This window comes from Pogoniulus pusillus, chromosome 11 (assembly GCF_015220805.1).
Source record: "Pogoniulus pusillus isolate bPogPus1 chromosome 11, bPogPus1.pri, whole genome shotgun sequence".
NCBI classification, from domain to species: domain Eukaryota; kingdom Metazoa; phylum Chordata; class Aves; order Piciformes; family Lybiidae; genus Pogoniulus; species Pogoniulus pusillus.
Window position 1 is genome coordinate 861,989 of NC_087274.1, and position 19,972 is coordinate 881,960.

At 54.2% G+C, this 19,972-nt stretch overlaps 1 long non-coding RNA gene across 1 annotated transcript; it reads left to right on the forward strand.

Moving 5' to 3' along the window:
- The first annotated feature begins 5,588 nt into the window (after positions 1 to 5,588).
- Positions 5,589 to 18,652, forward strand: LOC135179677 (uncharacterized). Its single transcript, XR_010304068.1, has 2 exons — positions 5,589 to 5,901; positions 17,566 to 18,652. It is a non-coding gene; the product is annotated as an uncharacterized LOC135179677 (long non-coding RNA).
- The last annotated feature ends 1,320 nt before the right edge of the window (positions 18,653 to 19,972 follow it).

The window sequence follows — 19,972 nt, forward strand, 5'->3', positions numbered from 1 at the left end:
AGGGTTGGGTTGGAAGGGGCCTTAAAGGTCATCCAGCTCCAACCCTTGCCATGGGCAGGGACACCTCCCACCAGCACAGGTTGCTCAAGGCCTCATCCAGCCTGGCCTTGAGCACCTCCAGGGAGGGGACATCCACAGCCTCCTTGGGCACCCTGTGCCAGTGTCTCCCACCCTCACTGTCAAGAATTTCCAGTCTCAGTCTCCCTCAACCCATTCCCTGTTGTCCTGTCACAAGAGGGGGCAGGACAAGCATACTGTAGGTGAGGAGCTGCAGGCAGGCACAGGTACAAGAGCTGCAAGAGCTGGCACAGGAGCTGCGGACAGGCACAGGAGCTGAGGCAGACACAAGAGCTGCAGGGGCTGGCACAGGAACTGCAGGCAGGCACAATCCCAGGAGCTGCAGGCAGGCAGAGGCACAGGAGCTGCAGGCACAGGAGCTGCAGGCAGGCTCAGGAGCTGCAGGCAGGCAGAGGCACAGGAGCTGCAGGCAGGCACAGGCACAGGAGCTGCAGGCAGGCTCAGGAGCTGCAGGCAGGCACAGGCACAGGAGCTGCAGGCAGGCAGAAGCCCTTCCTGGGTGGCCAACAGTGGAGCATTTGCAGCGGCTGCTGCAGCCTGCTGCTGGGCCCCTGGGGCTGAGGAAGCAGTGGCAGCAGCCACGTGTGCTGCTCGGCTGGCAAGGAGAGCTCAGCACTGCTGTTCTGAGTCAGAGTTTATTTTAAGAGAAACTGTAAAGGAGCCTTTAATTACACTGTTAGAGATTAATATTAAGCCAAGCAGTGGAGCATGAGACAATTACTTTTTATGGCTTTATCACTGGATGGTAATTTTTACAGACATTTCAGCAGCATCCATGGGCCCCAAGTGTCATCAGAGCACCACTCCAGCCCAGTGCTGAGTGCAGGAGTAGCTAATTGGCCCTGGCTTTGGGGACCCTGTGCAGTAGGCTCTGACATGTCCTAGGTGGGAGGAGGGAAGGAACCAGAGGCTGACGCAGTGGCTACACTATGGCCAACAGGTATGGCAGCAGAAATAGCTCAGAGCCTGGCCCTGGCACTTGCATATTCTGCTTTCATGAATCACTGCTCCCTAGGGAGCAGAACAACTTTCCCCAAAATCTCTTTGTCCTTTGTCCCTGTTTTTGCCAGTCAGGTTCCAGTCAGGAGTCGCAGTCTGGCCGTGCACTTGGAAAGGGCTTCCCTCAGGTGGGGTTGTGGATAGGGCTCCCTGCTGCCCCAGGGTTCTGCTGCAGGTCTGGATGACTTCAAAAAGGAAAGAAAAGGACAATGTGCCTGCTTCAGCTGCTCAGTTAACTGCTGTGGCATATCCAAATGGCTGAACACCTTGACCAGGCTGGTAGAATCATAGCATCATAGAATCAACCAGGTTGGAAGAGAGCTCCAAGCTCATCCAGTCCAACCTAGCACCCAGCCCTGTCCAGTCAACCAGACCATGGCACTAAGTGCCTCATCCAGTCCTTTCTTGAACACCTCTGAGAGCCTCAAACAATCCAAGCACTGCATTCACCACTGCCTGACATCAGAATGGGAACAAATGGTTTCAGAGTCCCCAGCCAGCCCCAGTCCCTCAGATCTGGGCTCTCTGATACTTACTTTACATTAAAGGGAAGGGAGAAATTCCAGAGAGTCAAGTTGACTTAACCAACCTGGAACATCAAACCAGAGAGACACCAGCCAGGCAGTGCCCTCCTGCAGGCAGCTGTGTGCTGGGCTGCAGCCACAGCAGTGTGGGCAGCAGGGCAAGAGAGGGGATTCTGCCTGTTGGCTCTGCTCTGCTCAGACCTCACCTCCAGAGCTGCTGTCCCCAGCAGCAGAAGGACTAAGAGCTGTGGAGTGAGTCCAGAGGAGATCACAAAGGTGCTGCAAGGGCTGGAGCAGCTCTGCTGTGAGCACAGGCTGAGGGAGCTGGGGGGTGCAGCCTACAGAAGAGAAGGCTCCAGGGGCACCTCAGAGCTGCTGCCAGGGCCTGAAGGCAGCCTGCAGGAAGGCTGCAGAGGGACTTGTGCTGAGGGGGTCTGAGCCAGGCCAAGGGGAATGGTTTGGAGCTGAGGCAGAGCAGGGTTAGGCTGGAGCTGAGGAAAAGGTTCTGCAGTGTGAGGGTGGTGAGAGTCTGTCCCAGGCTGCCCAGGGAGGCTGTGGCTGCCTCCTGCCTGGGGATGCTCAGGACCAGGCTGGATGAGGCCTTGAGCAGCTGAGCCTAGCAGAGAGGTGTCCCTGGGCATGGAGGGAAGGTTGGAGCAGATCAGCTCTGAGGGCCCTTCCACCTGAGCCACTCCAGGATTCCATGCTGAGGAGCAGTTGTACACTCTGGATAGCTCCTGTTGGCTTCTGGAAATTCTCACTCTGAGGAAGAAGAGAGCAAGGGAAGAGCACAGCCAGGCATGAGAAATCCCCAAGGTGCTGGCCAGCTACCAGAGCAGCTTCATCCTCAATAACCACCTTCAACCCTGCTCTGTGTCTATTTATCACTGAACTCATTGGGCAGAACAAAAGAGGTGCTAATGTTAATGCCTCATGAATATGCACAGAAAATGTTCCCTTTTGGTTAAATATCAACATTTATAGTAACCTTCCTGGTGCTGTGTTCAATGGGAGTGACAGGCAGTGGGTGCTGTGGGCTAAGGCTCTCCATTAACACACTTCTCTTGGGGATTCTTGACATTTCATTCCGAGACACACGTGAAGGGAATGCAGATCCCAGGGTGAGTTTGTGCATGTTGAGCAGTTCTGCACAAAACAAGACAGCAGCACATGTAGGCCATGTCCTCAGAAGTAGCAACCCCCTTTGGAGAGCAGACCCTGGCTCTAGGGAGACACAGCTTCTGGTTCTCCACCTCCTCACAAGTGCCTGCTGGGTTTCAAAGAGAAGATGTTGATGTCTGCAGCTGCCTGCAGGGAGGCTGTAGCCAGGTGGGGTTGGGCTCTGCTGCCAGGCAGCCAGCAGCAGAAGAAGGGGACACAGCCTGAAGCTGTGCCAGGGCAGGTCTAGGCTGGATGTGAGGAGGAAGTTCCTGGCAGAGAGAGTGATTGGCACTGGAATGGGCTGCCCAGGGAGGTGGTGGAGTGGCCATGGCTGGAGGTGTTGAAGCCAAGCTTGGTTGGGGCACTGAGTGCCATGGTCTGGTTGGTTGGCAGGGCTGGGTGCTAGGTTGGGCTGGGTGAGCTTGGAGCTCTCTTCCAGCCTGTCTGATTCTATGGTACCATGAAGCTGGGGCTGAGCAGCCTGGAGAAGAGAAGGCTCAGGGGACCTCAGAGCTGCATTTCCATGTCTGAAGGGGACCTACAGGACAGCTGGGGAGGGACTGTTCAGAAAGGCCTGTGGGGATAGGATGAGGGCAGTGCTTTGGAACTGGAGCAGGGCAGAGTTAGCATCATAGAATCAGTCAGGTTGGAACCAGCCTATCCCCCAGCCCTGCCCAACCAACCAGACCATGGCACTAAGTGCCCCAGCCAGGCTTGGCTTCAACACCTCCTGCCACAGCCACTCCACCACCTCCCTGGGCAGCCCATTCCAATGCCAATCACTCTCTCTGCCAACAACTTCCTCCTCACATCCAGCCTGTAAGTTGGACATGAGGAGGAAGCTCTGCATGCTGCGGGTGGGGAGACCCTGGCACAAGCTGCTCAGGGCTGTGATTGAGGTCCCATCCCTGGAGACATTCAAGCTCAGACTTGCTGTGTCCCTGTGCAGCCTGTTCCAGCTGGAGGTGTCCCTGCTGCCTGCAGGGGGTTGGACAAAAGGAGCTCGGAGGGTCCCTTCCAACCCGGTGCAGTCGGTGAGACAGTGGCACAGGGCAGAGCAGCAGAGGAAGCAGAGGTTTGCTCTGATCCAGCAGCTCTGCCCTGGCACAGTGACTGCCCTCCTAGCAGAGACCAAACCAGCAGCAGCTGTGCAGCAAGCCTTGTGTTTGTGAGCTCCCAGGCAGCCTGGCAGATGGCCTCTGCCATGTACATAGTTACCTGCAGTGCCCTGACTCCGCTCGAGGCAGGAGGATACCTTTCTAAGTCACCACCTTTGTCCTGACAACGATTTGAACAGGAAGGGTTGCTGGTGGCTGTGTTTAAAACACGCCTCCTCTGCTGGAGTCTTTACTCTCCTGGTTTTCAATCTTGGGTGTAGCAGAAAGAAAAGTTCTCACACTGACACTGTCTTCTGTGTGGGCTTGTCTTGGTTCAGTCCTCTTGTGTTCCTGCATCTGCTGTGCAGTCTGCTAGTGTATGGGAAAGGCTTTGAAACCCAATCACAGCTGACATTGTCTCTGGTTTTTAACTCTTCTGGAGAACTGAGATCCAGCTTGGCACCAGCAGCAGGATTATTTCTGATATACTGGAGAAAAACAAACCAGAAGCCTTAGAAAGCTTTGAGGCAGGCAAATCAAACTGTCTGCAGGAGGGGAGACTGAGACTGGAGGTCAGGAAGAAATTCTTGATAGTGAGGGTGGAGAGACACTGGCACAGGCTGCCCAGGGAGGCTGTGGCTGCCCCCTCCCTGGAGGTGTTCAAGGCCAGGTTGGATGAGGCCCTGAGCAACCTGGGCTGGGCAGGGGTTGGAACTGGAAGCTGCTGTGTGAGGTCCCTTCCAAGCCAACCATTTCTATGGTGACTCCAGCCCTCAGTGAGGCTGAAATTTTCAAGCCTCTGTGTTTGCTTTTTGTTGCAGAGCTCAGCACATTGTCCAGAGCAGTAAATATTCCTGGTCTTGTCCTGTTGCTGAGATGTGGAGGCATAAGTTGGTGGCAGCAGCAGTCTGGTGTGGTGCTGTTAGAGCTAGAAAGGAAGATGAATGAGCTGATGGTCAAGGGGTCTCAGATGCCATCAGCTGACGTTGGCATGGGAGTGCAAGCATCACCGTTAGCCACTGAAATATTGCTGCTAGGCACTGAAGGGAGTGATGCTGGATGGCTCAGAGCAGCATCTTCTGCTCCAGCCCCCCAGCAGATGGCTGGGGTGAGGTTCATACAGAGCAGGTCTGCTTGAGGCTATCATGAGTGCAGAACTCAGTGATGATGAGGGGATCATCTTCCTCAGAGGGCAGGCTCAGGTAACTTACCCCTTTGTTTTCTCTTTGCTTCCAGGTCCTCCTTCCTCACCTTGCAGGTGGCAGTCGATATTTCCCTGCCTTTGCCATGGAAATGCCAGGGGAAAGGAGAAGTGCTGGAACTTGGAAATTGATGGTGGAAGCCTGCTTCAAAGATGCTCAAGCAGCAGCCCAGGCAGGAAGATCCCATGACTGCTGCACCCTGAATGCAACCTTGTCCTGGCTGTGGCTGCGCTGCTGGGTGGACTTACACCTCCTGTGTGATCAGAGCAGCCTGTGTGGGAAGAGAGGCTGCTGCTGAGCAGGCATTTGGCAAACAAGTGCCCAGCAGCTTTAAAGGAGCTGAGGTGGCATCTCCCTGAGGATGCCAGCACTGCTCTCCATGCTGCACTGTGCTGGCAGAGCAGGATGAGGACTCATCTGTCACTCCTGTGTGTGACACAGGGCATTTGTGGTGAGCAATGTCCTGAGCACAGGTTTGATTGCACTGTGGTGGAACTTATCCATCTTATCCTCCCCTTGGCCTGGACAGAACCAAACCCCCTGGGCACGATATCGATCCTGTGTCAGTGAGATCAATGCTCCCTGGCCTCTGAATTACAGGAGGCTCCACAGCCAGGCTGGATAGCTCCTTACGATCTGAAGATCAGGCCGGGGTGGGGTGGGCAGCCTGACTCCAGGTGAGGACCCTTTCAAACAGAGCAGCTGTTCCCCAGCCCTGCCCATGATTGCAGGGGGCAGGAGGGGAGCCTGAGCTGGAGGCACCTAATTGAGCTCTGGAGTGCAACGGAGCAGCAGTTCCTGGAGGCAAGATCCCGGAGAGAGGCCAGGACAGAATGAAAGGTTAGTGAGAGGCTGAGCAGAGCCTGGGAGACACATCAGCAGGAGGGGGGTAAAGCACTTTTGGTAGCTTATGCTTGCAGGTCGATTGGTATGGACAGCAGGGTGAGGAGAGCTGCTGCTGGCCATGGCGGTGCTGGCTGCAGAGGTCGGCCCTGTGCAGGCACTGGGCTCTGCTGGGTAAGCTGAGTGAGCCTTGCCAGCCTAACCCAAGTGCTGAGGTTGTTTTGCTGCTGTCTGAGAGTACTTACTGAATGGAGAGGCTGCATTGTGTGTGAGGAAAATGTTTCTTGTCCCTTTGCTTGACTCAGGAACCAAACTCAACAATGGGGATTGTGCTGTGGGGTGTGATGGTTTGGGTGTTACCTGCCCTCCCCCCCCCCCCAGTTATGAACTCACCCAGACTAGATCCAGCCAAGCTGGGAGTTCAGGAATGAAGCTTTGTATTCACAGTTTAGCACAAGGTATGTGCAGATAGTTACAATCTGTATAAAGCAGTATATGAGGTATAGGTAATACAGGAACACAGCAGCCCTCCCAGAAATCAGAGTCCCCAGGAGGGGCTTCCAGCCACCCTTCCACCTTCTTTCCACCCCTCTACCTCATCCCAGAGTTTGTCTTACATGCCAGGTGAGCTTGGAGGGTCAGCCAGGGGGGTAGAAAGCAGAAGGATGAGTTACAGGGAAGCAGCCCCGGGACAAAGCACAGGCTCCCAGAGACCAGCACACAGCCCACCCCCTGCTCTCCTGCCAGTGTTTGTGCCCTTGCTGTTCTGCACCTCAGCAAGCCTGGCAGTGCAGCAGGCATTCCCACTGTTTGCTTTTCACAGCCTAGAATCTATTGTTTCTCACTAAAGTGTCCCAGTGAGCCTCAAACCAGCACATGGGGGAAGGTGGGGAGGTCTTTAAGCCCTCTTGTTTCTCCTAAGTGGCTCCTAGTCCTGAGCTTCCTGTGCTGGGAGCTGTTCTGCCCCAGCTGCCCTGCCTGCTCCTGGCAGGCACAGCAGCTTGGCACCTTCCTTCAGGTGGCACTGGGCTGGAGCAGGCTAGCAGGATCTGGTGTAAGGATTGGTGAGGCAGTGGGAGCTGGGCAGTCATCTCCTGCTAGGGAGTGGCTGAGGGTTCAGGACTCACAAGCCTGATGTCAAGGAATCTTTGCAAGCCGGGGGGGGAAAAGGAGGATGAAAGGAAAGATGAGCTGGGGGAGCAAGAAGAACCTGAATGTGAGGCTGCTCTCTGAACCTCCTTCCCTTGTGCCAGGGCTGCTCGCAAGGCAACACATTTTACTCCCCATAGCTCAAGGCTCTGCCTGGAGGCACCTTTTAGTATTAGCCATTTATGCTAAGGCTGCACACCTGGGAGCAGCAGCAGGAGCTGGAAGGATTTCACAGAGGAAGAACCTGGTCTGCCCGTGGCTCTCTGATAGGAGGACACAGCCGGCTCTGTTTAGAAAGGGAAAGTGCCTCTGGAAAGTGAGAGTTCTGCTGCCAGCCTGCATTGACACAGACTTGCCACAGCACTTTCTGAAGCACTGCTGCACCCTCCCCCCTCCACAGCTTGGGGTTGCATCTTTAAGGCCTCTGCACTTTCTGGCACATCTCCTCCTGCCTTGTTTGTTGTGCTCTGGGGGCCGAGTTTAGTCTTCACATGATGCCAGCTTTTTATTCTTGGTTTTGAATGCTGCATAGCTGCCACTTTAGAGAGAGCAGAGTATTAGGCTGCTTCATCAAAGACTCATCATCATCACAGAATCAAGTAGGTTTGGAAGAGACCTCCAAGCTCATCCAGTCCAACCTAGCACCCAGCCCTGCCCAGCCAACCAGACCATGGCACTAAGTGCCCCAGCCAGGCTTGGCTTCAACACCTCCAGGGATGGGGACTCCACCACCTCCCTGGCAGCCCATTCCAATGCCAATCACTCTCTAGCAAGAACTTCCTCCTAACATCCAGCCTAGACCTCTCTCTGCATGAAGGGCCTTAATTTCTAGCCAGAGGCTGCTGGTGAAAGCTGTCTGCTTTAGCCAGTCCCTTCAGTGAGGAGATTCCATCAGATCTCCCCAAAGTGCTTTAACAGGATGCTGAGAAATCCTTTCTTGTGTTTCTGCCACCCTCCTGCAGGAGTTCAAGAACAGACTGGATGGGGCACTTAGTGCCATGGGCTGGTTGATTGGACAGGGCTGGGTGATAATTTGGACTGGATGAGCTTGGAGCTCTGTTCCAGCCTGGCTGATTCTGTGATCAGCAGTCAGTGTTTCTTGGTGCTTTGTGCTACCCACACATGACTTGAGAAGGACACTCCTGGGCCTTAATTTCTGCTTCTTAACTCCCAGGAGAGATGTCCACCGTGGTTCAGTGCAATATTTTGTAGCCACATGCTGAAGCCCTCTGTGGCCTGGCAATGGCTCATTGCAGTTGCCTCTTGAGAGAGGCCAAGGTGCACAGACCTGCAGCTGCCACAAATCAGTTGTGAGGATGATGGGGAAGAGCAGGTCAGCTCTGCAGCCCAGGCTGAAGGTTGAAGGTAATTCTTGCTTCAAGCCTCCACCAGGTTCCTTGGAAACTCATTAGCTGGTTAATAGCCTTTGCTGGTCCCTAAACAGGCAGCAGTGCTAAATGAGTAGAGGTTGGCCGAGGGAGCAAATGATGTCCATGCGGCAGAATGGTTTCCCAGGCTATAAATCAGGAGCTCTTGGCCAGAACAAGTTGTTATTGTTTCTTCTCCAGCTGTGATAGCTTCGTGCTTTATTACCATTTCCCTATGCTGTGAGGAGCCCCAGCCAGGGCTTTGTGCTCGTCCATGTGCAGCAGCATTTAAGGCACTTTAAGAGATGGGAAGAAATCAGCTCCCCTTCTTGTGAGGAGCACAGGCAGACTCTGACTATCCAAAACCCACCACAGGCTTTCCACAGAGAGACTGAGAACCTGAGGAACTTCAGTGTGCTCTCAAGTGTGTGTGTGCAAAGGCTCCTTCTCCCCTGTGTGTTGAGATAGCTAAACTGACTCCTTCTGCACTTGATGCTTTCATGTCTGCTCCTGAAACGCTGTGAACATCCCAGCTCTGATGTGACACCTTTCCCCTGCCTGGAGCTCAGCTGCTGCTTACCATGTGGATGATAAGAGGAAAAACAACAGAACAAATCCCTTTATACAATGCAAATGTTTTCATGCTCTGTGGTAACTCAGGGCTGTTTTGATAGGAGGGATGTGGTGGTAAGAAGATGGTGTTCTGTAGCCCAGAGCAGGTTTAATATCAGTGCTATCACTAAAGCCTGCAGCTCCTCTCGTTCGCTTGGTGCCGGAACGCTTCTCGACCTCGCTGCAGCTGTCACAGGCAGTTTTGCTGCTGCTGCCCCTGCTAAGAGGGTGGAAACCTAAAACCAAACAAGAAACCTGAACAAAAGAAATGCGTGAGGGAAAAAGGGTTCCCTGGAAATCAATAGACAGGCTTGAAAGGGCTTTGCTGTTCTCTGAAGTGCTGGAGCAGGAGAACCCAAGTGGAGGCAAGGCCAAGAGAACGGAGGCTGTCTGGTCCTGAGGAGGCTGAGAGGGGACCTTACTGCCCAGGAACAGCTGAGGGGTGGGTGCTAAGATGAAGGTAGTGGTCTCTCTGGTGTGCCCTGGGCTAACACAGCCTGATCTCACAAACCCCACACAGCTCTTGCAGCTGAGGATCCCCCAGGGGAACAAGTAAAGGATCTCAGGATCTGCTGCTGCCTCCAAGATGCCTGAGCTGTTGCTAGCTCCCTGGCAGAGCTCACACGTGCTGGGTCTGGGAGCTCTTGCTCCTGAAGGCAGGGGCACTCTGGAGGCAGTGTGTCAGTGGGGCTGCCAGCTGCTGAAGTGTTTATGTGGTGTGTGGCTCTTCAGGCTCCCTGAGTACGTGCAAGAAGACTGAGAGAGCTGGGGTGAACCCATTGTTCTGGAGAGCTGTGCTGGAAAGCTGAGCTTCAGACCTTGAGAGGGGGTCGTGATGCTTCCTGCTAAATTCCCTCTCAGTGAATATCACATTTCAGACTTCAGTGAGTGAGATTTTTCTCACTGACATCACCTGTGGTTTTACACAGCTCCACATTCAGCTGCGTGGCTAAATTTGACCCAGAAGTAGGTAAAATACAGCACAGGATAAAAAGAGTAGATAGGATGCTGAGAGGCTGTTGGGACCTGTTAGACACCACCTTAATCTTCTTATCTCCAGCAGTTTTGATCTGGGGAGGGGGGGATATTCTAAAACCATCTCAGCCTGGAGGTGCTCAAAGCCAGGCTGGATGAGGCTTTGCATGGGCCTAGTGGAAGGTGTCCCTGCCCAAGGCAGGGGGGTTAGAGCTAGGTGGTCTTTAGGGTCCCTTCCACAGGGAGATTCCCTGTCTCCATGGTCACTCCCTGTTCCTAAGTCTCACACATGTCTCTAACATCAGACAAGTTGTCCCTGTGCCCTAAAACGTCCCACAAGCACTGCAGCAGGGGACAGCTCTGGAGAGAAGGTAGCTCAGTGACAGGCAGCAGGCTGGATAGGGCTGGGAGATAGGTTGGACTGGGTGAGCTTGAAGATCTCTTCCATCCTGGTGGAGTCTATGATTGTAAGTGAGAAGCAGTGTGGGGGAAAGCATGGAAGTGCTTGTTGGGACCTGCAGCACCAAAGTAGGTGGTGGAGGTGGCTGTGGTGAGTCCATCAGAGAGGACAGGAGTGGAATTTTATCCTCACCATCCAGCTGAGACACAATAACCTTTCCAGTGGGGGACCCTGGACCTGAGGCACAGCTTCTCAAGGCCAATTCCTGTGCCATGGAACTGTGCTTGCCCCTTGCTTGGCACAGCTGCAGCCCCCTGGTGAATGGAGTTTTCTCTCTGCCTCCTGTTGCTGTTCCCAGAGTCCCTTGGCAACCAGTGGTGCACACTGGCCTACTCCAGCAGTGCTTTGTGTGTTGTTGGTCACTTTGTGTGACCTTTGTGGCTCTCTCATTTAATTGGATTTCTTCAGTTTGCCTTTGCTTGTCTTTGCTGCACTGTGAGGATGCTTAACTGCATGTGGAAGTATTCCTGCTGGGGTAGCAGCGGTGGGAAGCAGAGTGGGATGCTGCTTCCTCTCTGCTTACCACACAGCTCTGTCACACACTGCACCGAGGCAGTGCTCTGCAGGACGTGGGGGTGGCAGAGGTGCCCTAGACCCAGACTGGCTTCCTCTGCTTGCAGTAAAATGTCCTTTTTGACTGCTGCCTCGCTGGAGTTTAACCTGGGCGTGCTCAGTGTTCTGGCTCCGTGCCTTGGGTCAAACACCCATGGGAAGTGAAAGTTGTGGGAAGTTTAGAGGGATCAGAAATGAAATGGGCTTTGGATTTGAGCCTGCTAAGCCAGAAGGCTTTATCTGAGAGAACTTCAAATAAGAGGCCCTCTAATCCAACCCAGAACCCAGCTTAACTCCTTTCCTGCACTGTACCCACTCCAGAGAGTGATTCCGAAGCCAGGTTGGCTGTGCCCTGTGGCAGGGTGGGGAATGGACCTGCCGCAGCTGTTGGGGTGCAAGAGTGCTTCTCTAGGAGGGAGTCACAGGGGAGTTTTTAGCCTTGTTCCAGCCAGGCTGCCCTGATAGCCCAGCTGCAGAAGATCAATGCCTGCTGTGAACTCCTGGGCCTGCTGATAGGAGGCCAAGCACTTTATCTTGGGAGCAGACAAGGTCGGCTCCCCTGTGAGGCTTGGCTCCTATGTAAATACAGCCCTAAGCGGAGCAAAGAATGATTTTTGCTCTGATTTGTGGTGTGACCCACGTCCTGCAGTGTCCTTCAGATCTGATTTAATGCTGGCACAGTCTCTGGGTTTGACTGCCCAGTTATTGGCCATTCATCAAGAAAATGGATGGATTTGATCTGTTGTTTTCCCAAGTGGGTCACTGCTCCTGCTTGAGCCTCACCAAAGCTTGGAGGGACTCAAGCCAAAAGGGAAGATTTGCTTCTAGTTCTTTATATTTTTTCTTTCTCTTTTGTCTTCAAAGTTCTCAGTCTTGAAGGGTAAAGGGGAAAAAAAGCTCGGGGAAAACAAATACCTTCTGCTGTTGAGTTGTTGTCCACATGGGCTAGGCTGAAGGTGTGCTGAGTCACACACAACCACTGGCAGCTCTGGATTCACCACTTGGAAGGATCCATCTGGAAGCAGCATAACACTGTTGTGAAAAGACAGCTCAGAAGCATCTTCTGCTGTCTTGGAGCACACAGCTACAGCCTTTGTGTACCATGTGCGCTGCTGAAGCAGCTGATGCAGCGGTGGCAGAGCTGCAGGAGGCAGCCAGTGAGGCCATCCAGTTGTCAGCTTCAAGTCAATCCTCAACACCCCCAAAGCTGTGCACAGCAGCAGGGAGGAGCCTCCCGTTGATGCTGGGGCTGAGTTGCCTGCTTGCTCTGCCTGGGTTTAGTTACCAATGTTCAAGTAGTTGCGAAGTTCACCTCACTTGAGAGAGGTTCACCTACAGGAGAGCTGGGCACAAGCTTTCTGCCTTCCCTTCAAACCATGGCTGCTCCTCCAGCAACTGGAGTGCGGTGCTCAGCAGTGCCTGCAGTGGTCCCAGCAGACAGACAGGAGAACAGGAGAAAGGAGAAGAATTCCTGCCCTAGGCTGTGCTCAAAGCAGGCTCTGGCTTGGCTGCTGTGCTTCCTTATGGGGCAGGGACTAGAGCTAAGAGAGAGAGGGAAAGGAAATCAATAGAATTTAATAGAATCATGGAATTGTTTGGGTTGGACCAGCCCTCTCAGATCATCCAGTCCAACCACCAACCCAACACCACCATGGCCACTAAACCCTGTCCTCAAGTGCCATGGCCACACCTTTCTTGGACACCTCCAGGGATGGAGACACCACAACCTCCCTGGGCAGCCTGTGCCAGCAAGGAGTCATAGAATCAGTCAGGGCTGGAAGGGACCACAAGGAGCAGACAGTTCCATCCCCTTTGCCATGCCCAGGGACACCCTACCCTAGAGCAGGCTGCTCACAGCCTCAGCCAGCCTGGCCTCAAACACCTCCAGCCATGGGGCCTCAACCACCTCCCTGGGCAACCCCTGCCAGCCTCTCATCACTCTCCTGCTCAGCAACTTCCTCCTCACAGCCAGTCTGAACCTACCTATCTCTAGCTTTGCTCCATCATCCACAAAAAATTGTTCCTCATCTCCAAACAAACCCTGCTCTGGCACAATTTCAGTGTGTTTCAGCCTCATCAAGGGGGAATCTGCCCTACCTGCAGCCCAGGGGCCCTCGCCAGCTGCAGAGCTGGGTGCTGCCAGATCACATGTGCTGGAGCCACTAAATTCTTCCACCTGCCACTGGCCTCACCCACTCTGACACGGAGAGCCCTGTGGTGCTGAGCCCTGAAGCAGCTGATGCATTGTCCCAGTTCCCTGCAGAGATGGCCCAAGCATTGCAGAGTTTTATCAGCCTTGCCTAATTTGGAGTGAGGACCAAACTCTGCTTCCTTTGCTTCTCTCAGTGATGCCATTGGTTCCACCTCATCTAGCTGCTGCTCTGTTATTTGCCTTTGAAGGAGTCATCTACAAGAGTAAAGGGAGTGATTTTTAACTGGATGTGAAGTCCAGGAGCCATTCAGGAGGCAAGGGCAGCTTCTGGGAGATTAACTGCTCTCTGGTTACAAATAGAAGCTGGAAGCCACACTGCCAGGGAGGTTAATGGTGGAGAAGCCAGAGAGCAGCCCTGGTTTTTAGCAGCAGGAGAAGCTAAATGGAAGTGTCAGGTATGCTGCGGCAGCCACCTGGAGAGCTGGCACCCAGGAGGGTTTGTGACCCAGCCTCATGGCTCCTGGGCTTTCTGAGGTGTGAAGGCAGTGGTGACAGGCTGGCTGGCCTGGGCCTGCTCACCGGGACAGAAGGGCAGCCTTGCTGGGAACCACACAGGGCAGGCACTTTCTGCCACTTGCCCTGGGGACGGATGGCAGCTTCTGCCAGGGGGGCCTTGTGATGAGACTGGAGACCTTCTTCTACATTGATCAAGCTGCCAGAACCAAGCCGAGCTATGGAACTGTGTCTTGGCCATGCAGGTGACCTAAGGATCTTGGGCTGGGATTCTCCCATTGCTTTCCATCCTTGTTTAACACTTGAGGCTCCAACTGAGTGCTCTGGCAGGACCTCACACTAAAGATGCATGGCAGAGGGCCATGATGGTGTGGCAGAAGGTGCTGGTTTGGGCCAAAATGCAGGCAAGCATTTAGACAGAGTCTGCACCTGAATCAAGAGAGTGCCCTGCTAGGGAGGATGCCTGAGCTGCTTCTGCTGCTTTGCAAAGGCTGTCAGTGCAGGATCTGCTGCAGGGCCTGCTGAGCTGCTGCTTCAGCAGCCTGCTAAATCCAAGCTTAGAAGGCCTCAGAGGTTTAGGAGCTGCACCATAAAAGATTCAAGGATCAAGAAGCACTTCTGCAAAAGCAAAAGTCTTTGACTTAGCCCAAGGCTTGGCTATGAGATTCTTGAGGATTTGTGGAAGAAGGCTGCTCTCACTGCACCTGAGGTGTCCAAGCCAAGCCTGGCTGGGGCACTTAGAGCCATGGTCTGGGTGATTGGCCAGGGCTGGGTGCTAGGCTGGGCTGGGTGAGCTTGGAGCTCTCTGCCAGCCTGGCTGAGTCTGTGATTCTGTGAGAGAACCTGCGCCGGTGCCTTTCTGGTTGTGTTTCTGAGTGGAAATGGCTCTGGATTTTAACCCCTTTTTGTCTCAGCCTGGCTTAGCTGAGCATCGTTTGTCCCACTGAAGCTCTAGAGCTCTGCTCAGATCAGGTCATACTGAGCACAGTGGTTTAGGACTAAACCAGCCTTGGCCCACGGCACACACTTAGAACACCTTTCACCTGCAAGCCTCAAACACGACCCGAGACTCCTGTAAAGCACTCCTCAGAGCAGGAGGTGTAGGTGAATTGTCAGGCAGACATGGAATAAATCAGGAGCAAAGCAGAGCAGCTTAATGAAGGAAGAGAGGATGAATCAGTGTTTGTCAACTTAATCATCAGATAATGAAGGTTCTGATTCACAGTCACAAGGAGATGAAACATTGCAGGGAAATATGTCAAGTGAAGAGCAACAGGAGTACAAAGGCAGGAATGCTGGAGGCAGAGCTTGGTCAGGAAGCTGGGAAGCCAGCAGAATGCCTAACAACAAAGCCAAGGATCTTTGGCTTGGTCAGGCTCATTTTAAGCTCTCCATTCCAGGGCACTTCTTACTGTTGCTTTGCAACCCTTAGAAGATGGAGCCAAGGCTGTGGCATCCGGGGTAGAATTGGCACCTCCTCACCACAGACATGCTAGTGACAGCCTGGGGCTTGAGCTGTGTAAAAGGAGGACTCAGAGCTGTGGAGTGAGGCCAGAGGAGGCCACAAAGGTGCTGCAAGGGCTGGAGCAGCTCTGCTGTGAGCACAGGCTGAGGGAGCTGGGGGGGTGCAGCCTGCAGAGGAGAAGGCTCCAGGGGCACCTCAGAGCTGCTGCCAGGGCCTGAAGGGAGCCTGCAGGAAGGCTGCAGAGGGACTTGTGCTGAGGGGGTCTGAGCCAGGCCAAGGGGAATGGTTTGGAGCTGAGGCAGAGCAGGGTTAGGCTGGAGCTGAGGGAGAAGTTGTTGAGTGTGAGGGTGGGGAGAGCCTGGCACAGGCTGCCCAGGGAGGCTGTGGCTGCCTCCTGCCTGGGGGTGTTGCAGGTCAGGTTGGATGAGACCTTGAGCAGCTGGATCTAGCTGTGACCAGGCCCACGACAGGGGATTGCAGTAGATGATCTCTCAGCTCCCTTCCAAACTGAGCTATTCTATGACAATCAAAAGAAGTTCAACTGGATGGGATCAAATCAGCAGAGTCTGCCTGGACCTTCAGAGCCAGCCCTGGTTTAGCTGCATTGCATCACCTAATGCTTCCTTCTGCATTCAGGTGGTGCCCCCCTAGGGATTAGGGATGTTGGAGAGGTGTTTGTTAGGTTAATTTTCACAGCATCTCTGCAAGTTCAGCTCCTTGGCAAAGCTCTGTTCCACTTTCTGTTGAGGGTGGCTTCAGTGGTCCTGCCCCTGGAGAGAGGAGGGGTTCTTGGTGACACAGGAATGAAAGCAGCCCCCAAGATGGGCAGCAGCTAATTAGGAGCTTTGCTGGTTTGTGTTTCTGATACACCAGAGCTCCCTTTTCACACAAGGGGTGGCATTGTTGTGCTGCTCTCTCAATGGAGCAGCAGAGACTGCAGCCCTGCTATAGCAGAGTGGAGATGATAGGTGGGGAGAGCGAGTCCTGGGCTTGGCTGCTACCAGACATCTTGGTAAGCCACCTGCAAAGCTCACATGCAGTCGCAGGGTAACCATGGTGATGGTGCTGGATCAGGATTGATGCAAGGCTGAGAGACAGAGTGGATGCAGTATCAAAGGAACAAGTTTCCCACCAACAGCCAAAGGTGCTGGGGTTGTACTGTGGTGGCTCTGGGTTGTACTGGGGCTGCTCTGGGTTGTTCTGGGCTGCTCTACTGTGGGATGCACAAAGTCCTGGCCAAACCTGGGGACCTGAGTGCTGAGGAGGCTTGGTGCTAGAGCCCCTCATTTCCCTCTGCTGCTGTGTGAGTGGGATGGGGCAGGGAGACAGAAGAGTGGAAGCTCTCATTTGTGTGGGAAATTTGTGTTTCAGAGCCACAGTAGAGCTCAGGACAACTCCCAGCCATGTGTGTGTGCCAAGCCCTTTCCTGAGCTGCCTCTCGACCCCAGATAGCACATCTCTGGGGAGGACCATTGCAGTCTTCCCCTTAGCCATGGGCAGCTCCTTTTCTCTCTCAAGAAGCAAGCTGTGGCAATGAAGTGCAACAGTGCTGGCCACAGAAAACAGTCTCTTGATTTACATGAAGGTGTAAGTGAGTTCTCTACCAGGCCTGTTCTGCAGTAAAGTCACATTTGGCATTTTGTAGTCCTGCTTCCCCTTAGAAACGTCGTTAAATTAACCTCCCCCCCAGATTTCTTGTTTCCTGTTGCACTCTTTGCTGCCTCTCTGGGTTCAGGGCACATCACCACAATTATTTACCTCTTCAATTAGCTCCACATCAGTAATCTCTCCTCCTCCTCCTCTTCCTTTCGATGGAGTAGCAGTTTGCATTTCTGGGAGAGCAAAGCAGAGTTCTCTTGACATCTTGCAACCAATATCTTCAGATGTGTGCAGACCTCTGTGCAGCCCTGCAGGTGGATCTCAAGTCAGAGCATTGCAGCCTGAGGAGTTTCCTTGGTGTCTAAAATACATCAATGAGCTGTGATCGTGATGCAGTTGTGCTCATGCACATGAAGCAGGGCTGCCCCCCTCTCTTTAAAGCTGCCTGCAGTCCATTTGCCTTGGTCAGGTCTGGGATTTGTGTGAAGCTGAGCTGGCAGCTGCAGAAGTGTGGTGCAAAGGACTCTCTGTAGCTCAGCAGCTCCACGCACAGCTGTTGCTGCAGGAAGTTCCAGCAGAGGCAAAGTGGCGCCTGCCTGAGGTGCCAGGTTGCCAGCTGCCCTGCATCCTGCGGCGTTCAGCCTGCACTGAGCTCCAGCACACAGCAGCTCCTTCCCTGACGTTGGTTTCTAAGGGGAGAAGATGCTGGGAACCCCCAGAGAGGAGCAGGTCTCAGTTTGCTGGGGAGGGCAGGGGCTGGAAGTGCTGCAGAGGCTTTTCTGCTCTCGACTTGCTCTTCCCTTTTGCTTCTGTGCAGGGAATTCTCCTTGCTGGCTGCTCCACTCTGTGTATCCACTCCCACAGCCAGCCTTAGCTAACCCCAGCCTGGGTCAATCAAGGATGCCTCTTCTCCTGCATTTAGAGCTCTTCTTGCTCTCCACTCCTCCCTGCTGCCCACACCTCCCTGTGTTTCTCCTGACAAGTGCTTTGGAGCAGCTGCCATGCTGCAGCCTGTCAGCTCTGCTCAGGAGCATGCATCTGGCCGACTTGTGTGCAAGCACTGGCAACCTTCTGCAGGCCTTCTGCACACAGCAAATCATGGACTTGGAACCTTCAAGCTGGAACTAAATAGGTGAGACTGCTCTGAGACTTGCATTTCTTGTCCTGGCACCACCCCGTGCTGCTGCTCACAGTGACATCACCTCAGCATCTTAAGCAGCAAGTGCACCATGGTGAAACTGGGAAGAGTGCCCAGGTTGGAAGGGACCCTCAAATCTCAACTTTCACAACTCCCCTGCAGACAGCAGGGACACCTCCAACTGGAGCAGGCTGTCCAGGGACACATCTTGACTGTCTCCGGGGATGGGCCCTCAACCACCTCTCTGGGCAGCCTGGTCCAGTGTCTCTCCACCCTCATTGTGCAGAATTCCCTCCTGGTGTCCCACCTGTATGTGTGCTGCTCCAGTTTCAAACCGCTGTCCCTCGTCCTGCAGCTCCAAGCCCTTCTGAACAGCTCCTTCCCAGACTAACCCCAGCTGCTGAGCTCCTTCAGCACAGTGCTTTGAGAGCAGGATGAGTGAATGCCTTCACCTAAGGTAGTTCACCTCCTCACGGCTCTCATCGCTGGCAGGTTGCTGCCGGTTGGTCTAATGGGGCTGGAGTGCTGCATGTCACAGCATCAGCCTGTGGAGCAGGCAGGGTTTCATCAGCCTGGTTTGCACCTAGGTCGTGGAAGTGCTCAGAGGCTTTGTGTACATTTAAATAATTTTCATTATCTTCCTTGTCAGAGCTGATTCTTGGCCTCAGGTTTGCTTCAGCTCCCTTCACCTCTGAAGCTGTCCTTATCGGAGTGCTCTGGCGGCTAACAGAGGTGAATCCACTTCTCTATTTTTCATCTCTCTGCAGTTTTATTTTGTGCTTTTACAGAATGACTCATGGTAGAAAAGAAAATTGCTATTGGCAAGCTGTTTGCCTGGGGAGAAAACAAACAACCCCCCTGAACAGACAAAAAGCACCCCCTGAGCCCCAAAACCCCCACCCAACGAACCCCCAAACCTCTACCAACCAACCAAACAGAAGCCAGCAGCTGCACAAATAAAAGCCCAAGCAGCTCTATTTGTCAGGCAGCTGAAATGAGCTAAGATGATCAGCAAAGTGGAGAGCTGCTCAGCTTGGTCTGTCTGTGCCTTCTGAGTGTGGAGTTCAGACCTTCCAGGGGCATTTTACTGTCCTGACCCTGCCAGTTCTCACCCTGAGCTGGGCAGGTGACCCTCGCTCCCCCAGCCCAGCCTAGCACCCAGCCCTGCCCAACCAACCAGACCATGGCACTAAGTGCCCCAGCCAGCCTTGGCTTCAACACCTCCAGGGACAGAGACTCTACCACCTCCCTGGGCAGCCCATTCCAGTGCCAATCACTCTCTCTGCCAGGAATTTCCTCCTCACATCCAGCCTAGACCTGCCCTGGCACAGCTTCAGCCTCTGTCCCCTTCTTCTGCTGCTGGCTGCCTGGCAGCAGAGCCCAACCCCACCTGGCTACAGCCTCCCTGCAGGCAGCTGCAGGCAGCAATGAGCTCTGCCCTGAGCCTCCTCTGCTGCAGGCTGCACCCCCCCAGCTCCCTCAGCCTCTCCTCACAGGGCTGTGCTCCAGGCCCCTCCCCAGCCTTGCTGCCCTTCTCCAAACACCTTCCAGCACCTCAGCATCTCTCTGCAATGGAGGAGCCCAGAAGTGGGCACAGCACTCCAGGGGTGGCCTGAGCAGTGCTGAGTACAGGGGCAGCAGAACCTCCCTTGTCCTGCTGCCCACACTGCTCCTGAGCCAGCCCAGGATGCCATTGGCTCTGCTGCCCACCTGGGCACTGCTGCCTCCTGCTCAGCTCCTCTCTGCCAGCACCCCCAGCTCCCTCTCTGCCTGGCTGCTCTCAGCCACTCTGGCCCCAGCCTGCAGTGCTGCTTGGGGTTGTTGTGGCCAAAGTGCAGAACCCTGCCCTTGGCCTTGTTCAGTCTCATCCCCTTGGCCTCTGCCCACCCATGCAGCCTGGCCAGGTCCCTCTGCAGGGCTCTGCTACCCTCCAACAGCTCCACAGCTGCTCCTAGCTTGGTGTCATCTGCAAACTCACTGCTGCTGGACTCAGTCCCCTGCTCCAGATCATCAGTAAAGATACTGAACAGGACTGTGCCCAGCACTGAGCCTTGGGGCACACCACCAGTGCCTGCTGGCTGTGGCA